General features: G+C 36.6%; 1 long non-coding RNA gene and 1 other non-coding gene across 7 annotated transcripts; both read left to right on the forward strand.

Moving 5' to 3' along the window:
* Positions 1 to 1910: 1910 nt before the first annotated feature.
* On the forward strand, positions 1911 to 2017 carry LOC141625100 (small nucleolar RNA R71). Its single transcript, XR_012534897.1, has one exon. It is a non-coding gene; the product is annotated as a small nucleolar RNA R71 (small nucleolar RNA).
* Positions 2018 to 6827: 4810 nt separating this feature from the next.
* On the forward strand, positions 6828 to 17411 carry LOC141623806 (uncharacterized). 6 transcript variants are annotated; one of them, XR_012533646.1, is made up of 14 exons: positions 6828 to 7152; positions 7985 to 8047; positions 8760 to 8835; positions 9374 to 9667; positions 9878 to 9961; positions 10276 to 10337; positions 10415 to 10487; positions 10617 to 10740; positions 11407 to 11577; positions 12153 to 12235; positions 15249 to 15326; positions 15622 to 15696; positions 16477 to 16573; positions 17019 to 17411. It is a non-coding gene; the product is annotated as an uncharacterized LOC141623806 (long non-coding RNA). The 6 variants fall into 6 exon arrangements; XR_012533644.1 differs by having other exon boundaries at positions 8760 to 9667; positions 15622 to 15713; XR_012533643.1 differs by having other exon boundaries at positions 8760 to 9667.
* The last annotated feature ends 1866 nt before the right edge of the window (positions 17412 to 19277 follow it).

Here is a 19277-nt window from a genome sequence, read left to right on the forward strand (position 1 = left end):
AATAATAAAGCAAAGAATAAAAGAAGTACTTGATGCTTGATTGAGAGGTTGTCAATCTCCCAATAATAACCCAAATAATCTTCAATTACCCAAAATAAAGGATGAACAAGAGAGAGATTAAGGAAATAAAACTTGTATTAAAACTTGATTAATTGTTGATTACAATATTAAAGAGAGATTTGATTGATATTAACTACACTAAAGATTGCTAAGAAGAACATGCTCTTCTAATTAGACTAATGGGGTTTTTATAGTGGGGATTAGGTGTAGGAATTAGGGTTAACTAAGGGCTTAAATGACGATTAAGTCCTTACTTAAGGAAACTTCGGTCTTTTTGAAAGGATGGGAATCTTTCTTGAAGCTTGAAGAAACGAAATTGGTCTGCCTTGGAATCCGGGCGTCTTTAGCACGGGACAGGCGGATTCGGTGCTCTCTGCCTGGGCGTCTTGTGGAGAAGACGGGCGTCTTCTGGAGTTGCTGCCCGGAGGTCTTGGTGTGAAGACGCTCGGATTATGGTGGTGGAGGACGGGCGTCTTCAGGACAATCCGCACGGATTGCTGGACAGTCTCGTTTCTTCTTCTTTTCTTCCTTTTTCTTCATAAGATCCTTGGGGATTTCCTCGGGGATGCAAGGATCTTTTCTCATCATTGCCCATCTACTATAGTATGTACAAAGGCCTTCTAATCTTGTCTCTCCTTGATGCTTGGTCATTTGAATTCAATCAATTTAGTCTCATTTTGCCATGAAAATGCAAGGTTTGCACTCCTTTCCTACCAAGGGATCAAAACCTCAAAGAATATGCAAAACAAAGAACTAAAGACAATAAATGACCCAAATATGCACTAAAAATCATGGGAACAAGGCTAATTCGGGGACTAAATATGCTCTAATTATGGTCACATCAATAAGTTGAAGGGTATATATAGTGGTAGGTGGGAGTGTATTATTAGCCTTATTATTTTATTATCCGTCTTATAACATAACTCGTATAAATGTAATATAATATTATTTATATAATTATAAAATACAGAGTATTACAATTGATTACCTTCAAAGTTTTGATTGTACCCTTGTTCTTGAAATTCTTGACCAAAACCTTGGCCGAACCCTTGATTAGCTTGACTTCGTCGGTTTCCTTGGTAGAAGATTTAATTACCTTGGTTACCCCCAAAATCTTGGTACCCTTGAGGTTGGTTTCCAAAATTTTGGTTTTGATTGTCGTTTGACCATTGCTTTTGATTCCCGAAGTTGTTTTTTTAATTTTGGTTTCCACCACTAGGTTGAGAAAACCCGGGTGGGTTGGTCTTTTGCGGTTGAATGTGTTGCGGATTTTGCACATTCATGCTCTTGTAGCTTAAGAGTGGACTATTCCTCATGCCCGGATGATAAAAGTTGGAATTGGGGTTGTAATTGCTTTGGTTGTTGTAAGGTGGTATTGGTGGCCTCATGTTGTTGTTGTTATAGCTTTGAAAAGTGTTGACATCTTGCACATTTTCATCATACGCCACTTAGTAAGGATTATTGGCACACATATCAAAAGTGTGTCCGTTTCCCCCACACAATTCACAAGAAGAGTTAGGAATGACCTCTTACATGGGTGGACCATGGGAGGCACTAGCTTGGTGCACTTGATTCCTTTGCATTTGCTCAAGTTTCTTTGTGAGAAGATCGCGTTTAGCATTGGTTTCGGCATTTGAGCTAGAAGTGTTCTCTTACGGATAACGGCTACTCCTTCTCAACATGTTGCCTCTTGACCTGTAGTTGGACTCCTAGTCAACCATCTTTTTAATAAGGGTCGAACCCTCTTCATCCCCTAGATGATCAAATCTCCCCCCCCGGAGGCATTCACCATATCTTTTGTCCTTGGTAGCAATTTTTAGCAGAATGTTTGGGTGATGTACCAAGCCTGAATCCCATGATGTGGACAACGTCCAACGAGGTCTTGAAATCTATCCCAAGCTTCCCCTAGAGACTCTCCATCTTCTTCTTTAAAAGTTGTTAACTCATTCCGGAGCATAACGGTCTTAGAGGATGGGTAGTATTTAGCTAGAAAGGCTTTGGCTAAGGCGTCCCATATGGTGAATGTGTTGGGTGCATGAACGTTTAGCCAATGATTCGCTTTGTCCCTTAGAGAGAACGGAAACAACATCAATCTCAAAGTATCTTCGGACACTCCATTGCGCTTCATTATTGCGACCTTGCTCTTGAACTTTCTAAGGTGGGCATGTGCATCCTCATCAATGTGCCCACCAAAGCTATCCTACTCGATTAGACCAACTTGGGGGGGATAGATCTCAAAGTTGTTTGGGGCTAAGGTGTCGAAATTGATTGGAGCGAAAGTGTCATTGTGGTTCGGGCGGTTATGGTCTCATAAGGCCGCCATTTGTGGTTGACTAGGAGGTGTATTAGGTGGTGTTTGAGGTGGTGTGTTTGGGATTTGGAGATTGTGGAAAGGATTTTCCATGAATGGATCAATGGTGACGGTTGTTTGCTCTTGAATTGTGGTTTCTAGGTGCGTTTGAGTGGTTGTGGTTGCTCTGTTTGTGGAAGTTTGAGAGTTAATCCGAACCCTTGATAATGTCCTACTCCATAAAGCTCGAAAAAGCCTTTCCGGTTCTGGGTCACTAAACAAAGGATTCCCGTTTCCTCTAAGGATACACTTCAACAAATCGTTAGTCTCCTAGTGTTTTTAAGCACTAGGGATAAGCAATAAGACAATCACTCTACAACAAACAAAGCACTACTCAAATAAGCAAACAAAAGACACCAAGACTAAAGCTAAGATTCTTAACTAACTAAGTACAATCAAACGTCATCCCCGGCAACGGCGCCATTTTGATGACCGAAGTTTAGTCATCGTTTTCGGTATCAAACACAATTTATAAAACCCAATAAAAGTAGTATTTATCGGGATCGAACCACGAGGATGAAGTGGAGTTGTACTTAATATGTTTAAATCTAAGTTTAGTCGAAAAGCAAGGAAATTGGTGAAATTAATTAAACTAAAACTAGAGCAATTAAAAGAAGTAGACTAAGTTAATTGAATGTAAACAATTGATAAAAACTAGAGTCTTTGGGTTCCCCTAAGCAAGTCAAGCTAAGTATGGGTATTAATGGGTCTTCGGTAATTATTGGCTTAGAAGAACTAATTTCTTAGACTCTCCTAAAGATGGACACAAAATCATCACAATGCACCCAGTTCATCATAAACATACTATCAAATATCTATGTAAACTTTCAATTATCGAGATACTTAGCATAAATTGGAGAAAGGCATGAACTTTCATACACACATTTCAACAAATACTTTCTACGTATGTTTACAAAGACCAAACAATTTACCCAATAACCAAACATTAACAACCCATATTCATAGACTTAATCCTCACATAGGTTCCCTCTAAACCCTAGGGGGTCACTGCTCACACATGGTTGAAGGACAAATGTAAATAATTGGAGAAAAACAAGTAAACATGGTAATAGACATGGTATTAAATGAAATAACAACTAAAAAGAAAATGGAAATGTAAACAATTGAAGATTTAAACTAAAAAGTGGGGAAATTGTACCAACAAAGAGAAAAGATTTAGTCTTTGATTAATAATTGGAAGAATTTCTTCGACAATCTTCTATTACAAGTCAAATACCCAAATGTAAACTATCCAACTAAACTAGATCTAGGCCAAATTGCTAAGTAATTAAGGTTTAATTAGGAAACGATTAAAACTTGGATTAAGGAAACTTGCATAAAATTAGAGTGTCTTCAGATCTAGGGTATTTTGTCAAATACAAGTCTTGAAGGTCTATTTATAGTGTCTTAGTAATTAGGTCAAACAAAGAAGGGAAGGCAAGAAATGCGGAGATGGGAGTCTGGGCCAGTGGTGGACCGGCTAAGACCCCACTGGAAATTCTTCTTCAAAATTTGGTTTTTCCGTGAGTAGCAGTGGTTCTGAGCCGGTTGACCGGCCGCCGGCCACGGACCGGCCCAGAACAAACTGAGTCTTTGCTTTAAAAATCACCTAGGGGGACTCTTAGCTGGTGGACCGGCCACCGGCAGACCGGACGGGAGTCCTTCTCTGCTTTCTTCCATCCTTTTTCCCCATGCTAGCTTCGTGAGGCGCTTTGCTTGCTTCCTTAGTCCTCTTGGGCTCAAATCCTGCAAGGCGAGACGGAGACTCATAGAACGGGACTAAGGGTATAAAATGCAAGCGAAAAAGGTCAAAATCGTCTAAATTAGGGGCAAAATGCATTGGGAAGAAGGGGAAAATTAGTACAAAATAAGCACGCATCAACCATCCACCTTATTATTATTAGTTAGGTATTTTAGTGTTTAAGGATTTCGTTTTCGACATGTTCTTAAGATAACACGATTCTACTGATCTAGTTATTAATTTTATTATTTGGGGTTGTATGTATATGAGCAAGTATTTGTCATTAGATGGTAAAAGTAGTTAACTGCAGTGGTATAATAATATTTGTACTTTTAATTCCATAATTTCTACTATTATTTTTATTACTTGGTGATATGGGTATTTAGTAATTGATCACAGTGGTATGGTGACATTCGTTATTACGGTTTATATTAATGAGTACGTATATCTTACTAAGAGGCTTAACAAAGTGGTTGTACTAAATCGTAATTAGAAGTGATAAGAATTCATATTGAGGTTGGAAATAATGATGCATTGCGTTGATATTGATCTTCTTGCTTTGTATAATACCCCGGCCAAACCTAGGGCCGGGAGCGGTCACTCACGGTAGCTTGCCAGGCTGTGTACATAGCCTACAGATCAACACGGGTCCTTTCTTGTGGATTATGTCCTCGCTCATGCGCATCCCGGGAAGCTTCCGAGGAGGTTAGCCATCCTATGACTACTCTCAGCCAAGCACGCTTAACTGTGGAGATCTTTCACATGGATAACAAGAAAAGAAAGAGCACTTTATTGATATGAGTAGTACTTTCAATCACTTTAAGAACTAGTAAGATTTTAAGCCTATCAATGGACCTCTTCATGGGGGTACCCCACCCGAATAACATCTTCGGTTCAGTGGAGTATTACGCACCTCTATTTGAAGAACACAACGTCCTCATTGCGCCTGGCAGCATTTGACCGCAGTCGAGCCAAACCCAAAATCCTCCCCCGCTAGGTTGGTGACCCGGGTACTCCAGACCACAAGCTCACCACACGGTCGCAGGGTTGCTCTGATACTACTTGTAACACCCCGGCCCAAACCTAGGGTCGAGAGCGGTCATTCACGGTAGCTTGCCAGGCTGTGTACATGGCCCACAGATCAACACGGGTCCTTTCTAGTGCATTTTGTCCTCACATATGCACATCCCATGAACCTTCCTAGGAGGTCAGCCATCTTAAGACTACTCTCAGCCAAGGACGCTTAACTGTGGAGATCTTTCACATGGATAACCAGAAAAGAAATATATGAGTAGTACTTTCAATCCCTTTAAGCACTAGTAAGATTTTAAGCCTATCAATGGACCTTTTCATGGGGGTACCCCACCCGAATAACATCTTCGGTTCCGTGGAGTATTACACTATGCCAGGTAATGATGTTGATTGATACATATTTCCCTGTGGCTATTTGATCGAGATTGTCCAGGTTAAGTGTATAATTAATGGTTTGGTATTGTGTTTTTATTGTTGTTTTCTTTGTCCAAGATTCGTATATGATTAGCTTAGACTCTTGTGCTCTAAGTTTTGAGCAGTTGTTTAAAACGGACATTTGACAATATGACATTGATATTGATATGGGTATAGTTCTGGTAATTGAGTTATGGGGTCTATGTGTCAAGTTATCTTGTATGGTCCAGAGTGACCAAGGTTATTTTGTTACATGTTATGAGATTAATGTCAATATTGAGATGGATATATTGTTTTATGGTTTATCCGCCAGTTCACTCACCACTTGTTCTAGGCTTAGGGTCGACGATGAGAATACTACATCTGGTTAATTTGGAGTATTATATTAAGAGACGGAGTAATTATTAAGACAGAGTAATGCGCTGGGACTTGGTTAATTATGAAAGAAAGAAATAAGAGTTGTATTAAAGGTATATTGTGAAATTGGTTTGAGCTTGAGATTAGTTAGCGGGGAGTGTTTTTATTATACTCTGTTATTATTTTTATTTTTACGTGAGCTTGTTTCCACGTCATGACAAAAATTAAGCTCCCTATATTGAGGTATTATATGTTACTCAACTCCCTGGCAGACGTGTTTCTCCCTTTTTGGGCAACCCGTCATAGGGATAGGTCTTTTCTGTCTTCTGGTTTTATTTTCAGGTAGGTTTCGCTGCCGTTCAAAAGGATTATTTCAAGACAAGATTTTATTGAAAGCTTTGTAATAGTTTTGTTTTATTCTATATCTTATTGTGTAAAAGAGATTTGTAATAAGAGACCTTGTATATTAATTATAATATCTCTGTATTTCGGTGACTTTTATATGTATAAGTTAATTTTAATTTATCCAAAAAATAGGGATGTTCCAATTGGTATCAGAGCGGATTCTTTCTTGGTTAAGTGTTAAGATCGTCACTTCCTGACACCTCCGATTTCACTTTTAAAACCCTTCTTCAATTAGTGTGAGATAAACTTATATGACTTTTTAAGTTCGAGGACGAAGTTTGTTTTTATGTTGGGTGGATTTAAATACCGCTCACATTTTGAAATTTATGTTTTATTTTAAATTTGAACTTCGAGGACGAAGTTTTTTTTAAGGGGGGAATATTGTAATATCCCGATGTCTTCCATTTCTTATAAGTTTCATAATTTCCCCTTCCTATTTCAATTTTTATATCAAATTATTTTTCCATACTCTTTTAAAAACCCAAAGTATGACTACTGTTCCCAGAACAGTAACATTTTGCTTTTCTGACTATTTTACCCTTCCTTTTCATTCTTATTCTTTTCTTGATTTCTCGCTGCTTCCCCATTCTTTCTTCTACCCTGTGTGTCCATCTCTCTCTCTCACATGCGAACTTCTTTCTACAGATGCAATCTAATCCCCATTAATCCACTTTTGCAAATCACTCGCCATTTATTTCTTACTTCCCTATATATATCTCTCTCTTCTTCTCCATCTTTTTCCTTTCGACGATGGCGAACAAGATTTTAGCCGGCTGATTGGAACAAGTACCAGGTAATTTTTGTTGATTTGTGCGATTTTATTCTTCGTATCTGATATTCATTATTAATTAAATTAAATAAGTTAGGATTTAGTGGGTTTAAATAGATGACATGCATTAATTTGGGTTTTTTTTAAGGTTTAAATCGATTGCATGCAGTAATTTTGGGCTCTAAAGAGTGGCCTTTATTATTCCATTTTCAAATTCTGGGTTATTTTTGTGTTTTTATTATTTGCTGCGTCTTCATCCTCTTTTATGGTGGGTTCCTTCAACTTTTCCTTTTTAAGTTTGCTTTTTGGTGGAACAGTAGCCGGTTGGCTGTTCCGTTGTTGTCGTCGTCTTATTTTTCAATTTGTTTTCTATTTTCTATTTTCTTAATCGAAGTATTTAATTTAGGTTTGCTCTTAATTGTTGTTTTAGTTAGGTAATTCGGTGTTCAATTGGTATTTGATCGAAGTTCAGATCATTTTGTTTGCTTGTTTTGACTGTTTAGTTGTTGAGTTTTTGTTAATTTTTGAAAATATTTGGATAATTAACCCAGGCTTTGATAAAACAGAAATCAATTGAACATCGAATCGAATTACAAGCAAAAACTTCCATAACAAATTATTGTTGAATTAATGTTGATTTTTATAAATATTATGATAATTTCAGTATGTGGATTTGCATGTTGGGGAGCTATTATCACTAAATTTCTGGGTTATGTACCGGTTGAATCCTGAGTTTGCATGTTGTAGTCTTCTGATTCTGACGCTCCTAAAGCCGATGGGATGCGCACAGCTTTATGTAGGTATACTTCGAAATTTAAACTCTCATTGAATCGCCTTTTGTGTTTCTTACTTTCAGCTGCAAAGGAAAATGGAAATTGCTAAGACGAAGTAGGTGAGACGCAGGCCTGGCGTTGTAGAGGTATGGGTATTTGATTTTTTTTTTAAAAAAAAAATACATATCACATCTGTGTTAATATGTATGCTGTTTTATTTTGTTTATATGATTAAGATATGGAACATTAGTGTGGCTTGGAATATTGTAAAGTTAAAAAATTGTTTGCTGGAATGAAACAATAGCTACATTGCATGCTAGACTGCTAGGCTTCATTGTTTTTACTTGGTTTCCATTTGTTTCGGTAGTTTAATCCTTGAATAGTCAGCTCATTGTGTTGATTTTGGTGTTGAGTGTGAGACCGTAAGCTAGCAATTTGGGGGATGAGGGTAGTTCATTTCCAACGAATGCAATAATTTGGGGCTCTAAAGAGTAGCCCTTATTATTACTTTTCAAATTCAGGGTTTTTCTTGTGCTTTTATTATGGGTTCAAATTGATTTCCCTGAACATTATCCATAAAATTAAATGTTATGTAAAGCACAAATTCTTGATGCTGCTGTACTGCTTGCATATAAATGTCTCTGTGGATATTCACTTGGTCTTCATTAGATAGATTTATACTCATGTTTGATTTGTTAATAATTATTATGTTGCATTGCTTGCTAAGTTTTACCAATGCCTACAAAATTGTGTGGTAACTTAGTGTGCTTTACTATTCTTCCCGCTTCTATTTTCTATATATTAATTCTATATATTAATGCTTGTTATGGCTGACATTAAATTTCTTTGTTATTCCAGTGGCACACTAGAGATATATTGTTCGAAGGATATAAAAATTCAAGGTATTATTGGACCGCATACTTCTATGGAAAAGGTTTGTGTCTTAAAGTGTTATATTTGGTATTATATTTCATTTTGCTTCATACTCTCTTCCCCCTACAGTCTTAGACTTTGCCTCATGCTGCAAGGCTATTTCACCCTTTTAGTTCACCAAAAATAAAACTCGCTCCATTTGTTTGAACACCACATTTCCAAATGACGTAGTATGTTTTAAGAAAGGAACAAGTGAGAAGGGTATGAATGTCAAGTGGCATGAAGAGTGAAAGTGAAATCAGGTGGAGGGACAGTGGAACCAGGGTACTAGATTCATAATATGCCTTGTTTGAATTGTCAATTCACTCTCGAATCTATAATGAATATGATACGTTGGAGTATTAAAGTGACATAACATGTGGATCCGTAACATTAATACTAATAGTGAATATGATACGTTGGAGTATTACGTGAAGAAAACTTTGAAAATGAAAGCATTAGACTTCGGCGGATATGCTGATTTGCTGAACAGAGGCAGTTTATACATTATTTTCATTGTTTACAGTGAATTTGTGATGATGTTGTCTCTTCGTGTTCAGAATGAAATGGCATCACTTGAGCACAAGAAAGCGGAAGAGAATGTTCTAAGACTTTTTGAAGAGTAGCAGATTATTACCCCGCCTTAAAATCAATATCTATGTTTCTGTAACTGTGTTAGTAGCTCATTCTCCTGATCGAAATGTGCTTATCTGACTCGTGCACTAATTATGTCCATGTTTCGTGAGTGAAGAAGAGAACCACATTGGAAAATCTTGGAGCTTCAGAAAGAAATGGCATCAGTTGAGCACAAGAAGGCGGAAGAGAATGTTCTAAGACTTTTAGAAGAGCAGCAGGTTATTACCCCGTCTTCCTCCTGAGGTCCTCTTCTTAACCATTTGAAGCATATATACTCCCCCGGTCAAATTATTTGTTTACCTTTTTTCTTTTTCTTTTTCCCAGAGGAACGTTTTGTTTCAATCAAAGGTAAACAAATGATTGAGTTGAAGATTTGATATGTTAGGTACTCCATATAGGGGAAAAAATGCCATCTTATTGTTCAACAGGTCCTATGGTTAAAAAGTCGCACATCGGAAATCTGGTTATACAGACGAACAAATTATACATGAAGTTTAGCGGTGATGAGCATGGTATGTTTTGTTTTCTGTTACTTCATTGACTAATCTTTTCATACTTGTTTAATCTTTGCTAGGGAAGATTTAAAGCTGGACACCTTTTGGTGTTTATTCTGGGAAACCTATATCAATTGTTGTTCACTTTGTTTTACGTCCTCTGGATGTGGTGATGAAATGTTATGCCAAGTTGCTCTTTTTGCTACCTTCGAGTAAAAGTCCCAACTCCCAAGTGTCCTCTTGTGTTTGTTCAAGATCTTATAGGCTGCAATGGCCTTTTCCGTACTGAGTTGTTTACCAGGATGCTAATATTTGAGTTGAATGTTCTTCAGGTGGGGTACCTGCTTGGCTTAGGCGATCGGCACCCAAGTAATCTAATGCTACATCGTTACAGGTATTTAATTTTCGGTATAGCTTATTTGAACCCATATTTTTAATTTTGACTTAGTCTAATCGGCCACATTTTTTTAGTGGGAAGATATTGCACATTGATTTTGGCGACTGTTTTGAAGCATCCATGAATAGAGAGAAATTTCCTGAAAAGGTGCAACATCCCTTCTACCGTCTTTTCATCCAACATTTGAGTACTTTGCTAATATTGGTATAGAATAAAAAAATTTGAATCAAAGCAGTGGTACTAATGTGTTGATTGCCGATATTTATTCGTGTGTAGGTTTATAGGTTTGATGCATGGTAAGGTGGCCTAAGCATCAGCCAGGCAACAATTGGGTACTTCAAATTTGGATGGAGTCCGGGCTGCCACATTCATGAAGGTCTTGTTAGCAAGATGGTTATAGGTACTAAAAAATTAAGAACGACCTAGCTTAAAACATTCAGTATAATAGTATTGTTCCTTTTGCTGTTCATATTGAATTTCTTACGTGCATCTGCTTTGATAAAAAAAAGACATTATATTTTCCTGAATGGGGGTACCCGTGATTGTATTTCTTACTCTTTTGACAAGGTTTGTTTATTTAATTATGAAATTTGGTAGCTATTGTATAGTACCATAACAGATAAGCATTACCTTTACATGTACATGCGAGTTACAACTCATGGCCCCCAAAGCTAGGCAGGGCAATTTATGTCAGTTAAAGAGTTAAACGTGACAAATTGATATGCGATAAACCTATGTTAAGCATAACAATTTATGCAAGTTAAACAGGTAAATTAATATATACACAAAAGACCAGATTCAGTAAGAGGAAGAGTACCCCAATGACAAATAGGACACATCAAATCTCAGTGATAGGAGTTAGTATTCATATCATAATATATATTCTTTGTTGGAAAGCAGTAGCTGTTGATGACGGTTGATTGCTAATGTGAAATGAGGACAATATAAATGAAATGATCGAAGAGAGTATTTCTTAATGGTATGGTAGTCGATGTATCATTATCTGATGCACCATATTTCTAATTTGATTCTCCTATTTCAGCATGTTTACTGTAACTTGTTGCAGAAAAGCTCTCCCAGCCATCCATCGAAGACACTGTAAAGTGGCAGCATCTTTGATTCTTGACAGTGGCCATGGCTTTCTTTACAGCTCTAATCGGCCTCATCCGATCTTCAACTCTAAAAGTGTGGAGAGGGGCTACCAGTCTGATATGGTATGCATGAAGTTAGAATCTAGGTAAACAAATGCGTTAAACTACACACCAGCATTTAACTATAAGATCTTTACTAACAGATCCTAATGTTACATTTGTTATTATAGTCTTTAGAGCTTTGTTTTAATGCCAGTTCACTCCCCCTTGTTTATTCTTATGTTTTATTGTCCTAAATTAATCAATGTTTACTTTTGGACTCTAATATAGCCCTGCTCTCGGTGTTAGCGCTAGAACACTATACACGAGCAAGTTAATGGTAAAGGAATATAATAAAAGCCCGGAAAGATAGCTTGTCAAAGCTGGTATTCAAGAACTTTATAGTTAGTTCACAGCGTTGGATATATGTTAGGGTAATCTCTCATTACGATTAGTTGGAACACGATCACTGCTTTATCAAAATCATTTGTTTCTTTGATTTTCTACTAACTATTTGACCAATATCACAATATTTAGGTGTCTCATCTGGGTTGAACTAGAAATTAGTGAGCTAAGATCATAGATGCTCTATCTTCTTGGTTTATATGCTCCCTTGCTTAATATTGGTTTTGTCCTTGGTTTGAAGCAATAAATAAATTTGATGCTCATTATGGTCCTGTAGCTCATTATGGCCGCTTTTTTAAGAATGGAGAATCAAATTGGAGTAGCTTACAGAGAGCTCTTCATTTTGGCCATCTTGTTGTTGTAAGTGTTCTTCAGTAAAGCATGTGCTCTTTAAATATCCAAACTATGTTTAGGTACATAATTCATTTATGTAAATTATGTTTGTTAGTATGTGGTAAAGAGGTGTGCTCATGTAGAAAAAAGTCCCACGAGTGCAGGCAATTGATTGCAATAGAGCACGAGGTGCATGAGTCTCTTTTATTTGTGTATATAGTATGTACGAGTGTTTGCTACAAGACCATCCATTTTTGTAACCTAGGGATCCAGCAATTTGGGTGACTTGATTTGGTGAAGACCATCCATTGTTTACCGGTGTCGCGATACGACAAAAAAAACTTTGGAGTCCACCCTTGTGGTAGGAGTAAATATGGTAGCCCGTGTCATACATCAACGATGCTAACATAAGGGAAGGACTGCTTATAATTGCGTAAATCGATTTACACGTACTCATCAATTGTAGTAGAGTTTTTAAGGGTAATCCCTTGAGGATTTCAACTTGAACATCCGTTGGAAATTTGTCTAACCATGAATTCATCTTGATTGATTTTTTTTATCGTATAATAAAATTGTAGAGAATAAAAATAATAATTAGGTTTAGTTCATGAGATAATGAGATATATAATCATAGATCATAGATGTATATATATAGTATAAAAACTGAATATGTTATTTCCTAAATAAGAATCCTAATCGGATTAATCTGTGGTCATTGTAGTGAGAGTTTCCATTTCCCTATTTGCAGGGAGAATTGTCTTTTATGGTTCACTGAAATATTTGACGTTGCTTAGAGCATGTACAATAGAGAGGATGCACCCTCCTCTTAGCACTCTCTTTCTTCTAAGAGGAGGTCCTCTCTATTGTGGAATAAAATGGAACATTCTCTTATCAAGAGGTTGAAGAGTAATTCCTCTAATTTTAGAGGAAAGTGTGCATTGGCCCTTGTGCCATTCAACCAATCAATAAATCCAATTTTTAAATTTTTTTTCTTAATATTGAAGATTTATGTGTAATGGTTCATCCAAGAGGAGGAGGAAGACTTCCTCTCTATTGTAGAAAAATATAGGAGAAGAATAGAGGAAGAGGATGTAGATATTGGAAAGTGGGGTTGGTAAAAAGCAAATGAGGTGTAAAAAAAAATAGAAGGGAAAAATAAAAATAAGTGGATGAGAACCTCCTCCCTATTGTACATGCTCTTATATAGTGACCATTGAGATTTATAGCTGGAGAGTGGTACCAATTATCAACTTGGATCTGGAAATGCTTATATTCAAAAGTTGCCTTGTAAACTTGGTGCACTTCAGGGTTAATATATCACGTTAATTGCTGCTTCTAAGTTTCATAGTGGCAGTTACCACTGGTGGAAAGTTGTACATGTGGGGATTTGGAAGGGGTGGCCATCTTAGACATCCTGAGTTTGACATTCATAGGTGGATCCATTTCTCTTTCTATTTTTTTTATATTCAACTGTCAATACGGTTTTATTAACATCATCCAATATGGGAAGTCACCGCACTGCTTGAACCTTCTTCGTGTATACTCTAGAATAGTTTTATTTTCACCTTTAGAGTTGTTTCTTTACTATTAATCTTAATATTAGCGGATTATGGTGATGGAAACCAATTTTAGGTCTTTATAATGTTGGGTCATGTGACGCTAGCTAGAGAGAACATTACTTCTGGGATATCAGTCGGAATTTGACCAACAATTAAATTTAGTCTTATGCAAAATACAATTGATCCAAGTTAGAATGCCTTCTTACTTTGCTCCAATGGTTAGCTTATTTACTCCATTACAATCTTTCTTGATAGTGAACCAAAAAGTGACTATCCTGAAAAATTTGTACAGGTGCCTCTTTATATGTTGTCCTTAATAATATATAGGAACCAAATGTGAAGTTGATTTCGAGCCCATGCAATTCACTAAGGCCTTGTTTGGATACCAAAAAAGGAGGGAAAGGGAGGGGTGAGGTAAGGACGGAAGGGAAAGGGAGGGAGAAGGGATGAGGTCATTTTCCCTCCAAATTTTTCCTTTGTTGGAGGGGAAGTAATTTGGCTTTGAGGAGGGCTATAGAGGGATTCACTTTCCCTCCCTTCCATATCCCTCCACCTCCATTATGTTAATCAAACAAAGAACCGAAAATAAGCGAGTATATACTATTAGGAGTTGGATTATTATTATTGTACTGGGCTTAGTCCAATACCGTCTCATATTGACGATTAAGATGAATATGCTCTACCACTCTTATATTTAATTGTGATGGTAGATTTAGCCAAGTTACTGATAGTCTTCAAAGGTTCTTTCTTTTTCTATTGTTTTATTTTTTCGGATTTCGGATTTCATGTAAAGGTTGTTGCCAAATCCACAACACATACCTGCTGCGTCGACATTTGGTTGTCTAATGCGAGTATATCATATCGCACTAACAAAAGATGAGAGAATTGATTTATAAACTGTGTGAGTTACTCTCTCTATTGTCGATTGTTTAGGCTCATGAAGTGAGAGCATGATGAAATAGTTCATCATTCTTTCTGTTGTGCTGAACTCGTAAGACTGGCCATAGTCCATGGTCCCTGATATTGAATATTGTTTCATGGTCCTGAATCAGCCGCTTGATCTCGATTGTTGCTTAAGTTTTGCTCCTAATGTGATAAATGCAGTTACGTTTATCTTGGAAACCTTCACAAATTTATTTTATGATTATATGTTTAAAAATTAGGGGGGGGGGGGGGGTTCATTGATTATTTGTTTAACTTTGATTTAGGTACTCCTTAAAAAGAATTAAAAAGTAAACAAATAATTGAGACGGAGGGAATATAAGATTTAGTTTATAGGACACAACCAGCCCTAAAGTCAGGATTTAGACGGAGGAAGAGCCAGTCCATAAGTCTGAAACTAAGAATAGCATTTACAGCACTAACTGTCATACAACTTTGATATTACAATCTCATAGGACAATATTTTGCTATTGCTGCAATGTAGTTCATTTCGTAGCACTAACTGCCTTGGTGTCATACCTGCTTTTATATGGTTGCAGACTTTACCCGATGGTGTAAGATTAAGAGTTTATATCAACGTCCTGCTTTTGGGCGAGCCTTCTACTGCCAAGTCACAGGTTAATTTCTGTCATCTTTTTATACTCCTTATGGGTCATCCATTCTATTCCTGCAGCAGTGATGATATGCTTCCATTTTTGTAAATCAAGTTTCTAAAATTTGCTGAGACAACCGCTCTTGTCGCCGTGTACACTTCGGGTAAAGGTTCTTCTGCTGCTGGTGATTAGAGAGACAGTGGCACAATAAGTTTCAATAGTCAAAATATGTATCTTTGATAAAAACTGTGCTGAAGTATTTGAAATAACATCTTCTGATTTACGGTTTCCCTGATATGAACTGATTATGCTTCTGCAGCGTGAGTTTTATCTCGAATGAGGTGCAATGGTCCTGGCAGATGGTGTTGTTTTCTCCATCGATGAGTTTGACAAGGTGAAAACCAAAGACAGGTTTGTCAAAGAGAGAACTTTGACATGGATTTGATAATGTTCCTTTTAAAACTTGCCTTTAAATGCTAAGCTGCCAGTCAGGTGGTCCAGGGTTTCTATTCATGAAGCTATGGAAAAACAAACAATCTCCATGGCTAAAGCAGGAATAACACCTGTTCTTAACTCAAGAACATTTGTGCTTGCTGCTGCTAACCCTCTCCTTCATCAACCTCACTGTAACCATTTTACTTTTATTCGATATGGTATATTACCAATTAATTATATTATTAGAATATATTTATGTAAGATTATTACTTGGTCAAAAAATATATCATAAATTATGATGGTATATTATTAACTTAAACTCCCACCACACACCTATGTTCTTCTCATTTCAATAAAATATTCCTCACATATATTAGAAAAATGAGAAGAACTCTTTTGTGCGGAGGGAGTAATATAGTAAGTAGGTCTTGGTTTGGGAAGTGCTGGTAGTGATTGTTTCTTTGGTGAATGAGCTTGTAAGTTGCTGTTAATGATCAATTGGTGAATAGTTCAGCTGAAGGTTTCTTTTTCGAGTGAGGAAGTCATGAGTTAGTATTGAAATTCTTTGCGAGGAGTATATTTGTACGAGCTATTCCTGAGTATTATATATTGTGACAACACCAGTGAGACTCTTTTGAGCAATAGTTGTTTTCATTTATACGAGGAATAATACTATAACAACTTTTAATATTGATGAAAAAATCTAACTGAAAATGTTGTGGTTTTCATTATATGGCAGGTATTGTTTGCATTAATTTTCTCAGTTCCAAGGATGATTAGAGGCCCTTATCTTGCATATGTCACGTCGTTCCGTCGATAATCCGCTTCTAATTAAGGTATTTACTTAGCATCCTGAAAGCGTTAAACTGCATCTTTTTTATATATGATCGATCTAAACTCATAACGTAAATTATTGATCCAGACAATAGCATCGGAGTTACATCTTTTAGTCGAATGCTTAGCTGCATATGTGATAACTGTTAGATGATGCAGCACATTTGACCTGAAAGAATGTGATAACTATCTCCTACTGGTTAATAGATAAGGTTTTGTTACACAAGTAGATATTAATTAAAATTTGAATGTTTTACAAGGCAAATTTAGATTTTGGTTTATTAAGAAAAATTGAATTGTTTATTGATTCTTTTCTTGAAGATAGTGGTATTGATTTTCACCGAGCAATGTTCTAGGACGGTAAACGAATGATGAAATTAAATTAGTTTATTTATTTACTTTATCAGTTTATGGAATCTGATTTTTAACCAAAATGCATTTCTGCAGAAACTACCTTCACCACTGAATCTACCAATGCCACTCCATCTCAAAAGAATACCGACAAGCAGAAAGACCAGGATAATTCAACCACTGCATAGCTTATCTCGGTTAAAATGCCACAAACATCAGGAAACTCGGCAGCATGATGTTAGCAACAAAGCCAGTATGCAATAATACCTACGTAAAATAGTATCTATGTAACATATCTATGTAATATATAACAAGAACAATATTTTGGGAACACCCATGCTTACAAAGCAAGGTGTTCTGTTCAAAAGCAAACTACCTATTGCTTTTGTTTGTGTAGAATGCAACATGTAATAGGCACATGTAATCTTTTGCTTGTGTATGTGCAATATGCTCAACTTCTATTATAAAAGACACTGCTTTGCTTAATTACCATTTCTACAAAAAACTATACAAACGTTCAAACAAAACCGTTTCACCAAATTGGGGCACCGCGCCCGATAGGGCGCGGGGCAACAACTAGTATATAAAAAAAAGACATTTATAAAAGAATTTTAAGAAAAAGGACAAAAGAAGTCAAAATTTGGTTCGTTAGTTTAGTCCGTTACTTTTTCCCATCCTATAATATATAGCCCTTTTTCCTAATTTCCATGCTCTTTTGTATTGAGCCGCCTACTTCGTAAACCCCCCACTATTGTTGCTTTTCATATTGTTTACTTATAATACACAATCAAGAGGTATTCCTATGACAATCATCCGTTTCCCGCTAGATTTAATAATTCTTCAAGCTTTTGGTCCTCTTTTGTTCGCAATTGATAATTGTTGCTGCATCCTGTACCTTTTTCTAGTTCAACCATCCACCTTATTATTATCAGTTGGGTTTCTTAGTGTTTGAGGATTTCGTTTTCAACATGGTCTTAAGTTAACACGATTTTACCGATTCTATATATTAATATTATTGTTCGAGGTTGTATGTATATGTGCAATTATTTGTCATTAGATGGTAAATGTGGTTAACTACACTGGTGTAATATTATTTATACTAGTAATTCTATAATTTCTATTCTTATTTCTATTACTTGGTCAGATGGGTATTTAGTAATTGATGATAGTGGATGCTGACATTTGTTATTACGTTTTATATTAATGAGTACATATATCTTACTAAGAGGCTTAACAAAGTGGTGGTACTAACTAATAATTAGAACTGATGAGAATTTGTATTGAGTTTGGATATAATGATGCATTGTGTTGATATTGATCTTCTGGCATTGACAGGTAATGATGTTGATTGATACATATTTCTTTGTGGTTATTTCATCGAGATTATTTGGGTTCACTACAAGAATTTCGTTCACGGACGACTATTTAAAACGACTGGGATGTATAGTCGCCAATTTTGCAACCGACAAAAAAATCGGGCGACGGAGTTTAGTGGCCAAAATAGCGACTACTGGAATTCACAATTAGCGACGAGGATTTAATATTAGCGACCATTTTTTGTTGCCAAAATAGCGACAGTCATCCTTTTGTAGCCAAATTCCGTCGCCCGCCCTCTTAACTGAATTAATCTATCTAACTCCCTCTTTCCTCTTTCTTACTTTACCAAAACACAAAAAAAAAAAATAGAAGAGGAAGGCACGACGACGCCACCAACCACCACACTACCACCAACAACAGTAGACCATAGCCACCGCCAGCTTTTACAACCACCGCCGTCCCACTTGCTCCTCACCTTTCTTTTTATTTCCTTTGTTGTTTGAAGGTGTGTTATTTTATTAAATTTCAATTTATTATTTAATTTGTGTATTGTTTGTTTAATTTATGATTATAATTAGTTTTTTTTGATGTTATTATGAAGTTTATGTGTACTTATATGATGCTTACTTTTTTTTGATGACGAGGGGTTGAGCCCCTCCCCCCCCCCCCCCTCCCCGGGCCCATGCATTCCCGCACCACCACATGGACCATGTAAGCCACCCCCCTTCGGGGCTGCAGTGGCCAAGTGATCATCGCCCCAACTGGTAGTCGAACCCGGGACCTCTCAACTCCTGCATTTCTGCAAGCTTCAAGGTTTAACCCGGCTACCACTGGACTAACACCACTTGATTTTTAATTGTTTTTAATTGTTAATTATTTAGGGTTTGTGTAAATTGATAATTAGGGTGAATACGAATTTGGGATTTTTGTGAAATTCTTATTTTTAATTGAATTATGGTTGTAATTGACAATGTATTGGTGATTTTGATAATGTTAGTATACTTAATTGACAAAAATTAGTATAGTGTTAGTATTGTA

The sequence above is a fragment of the Silene latifolia genome, chromosome X (assembly GCF_048544455.1).
Source record: "Silene latifolia isolate original U9 population chromosome X, ASM4854445v1, whole genome shotgun sequence".
Classification (NCBI taxonomy): domain Eukaryota; kingdom Viridiplantae; phylum Streptophyta; class Magnoliopsida; order Caryophyllales; family Caryophyllaceae; genus Silene; species Silene latifolia.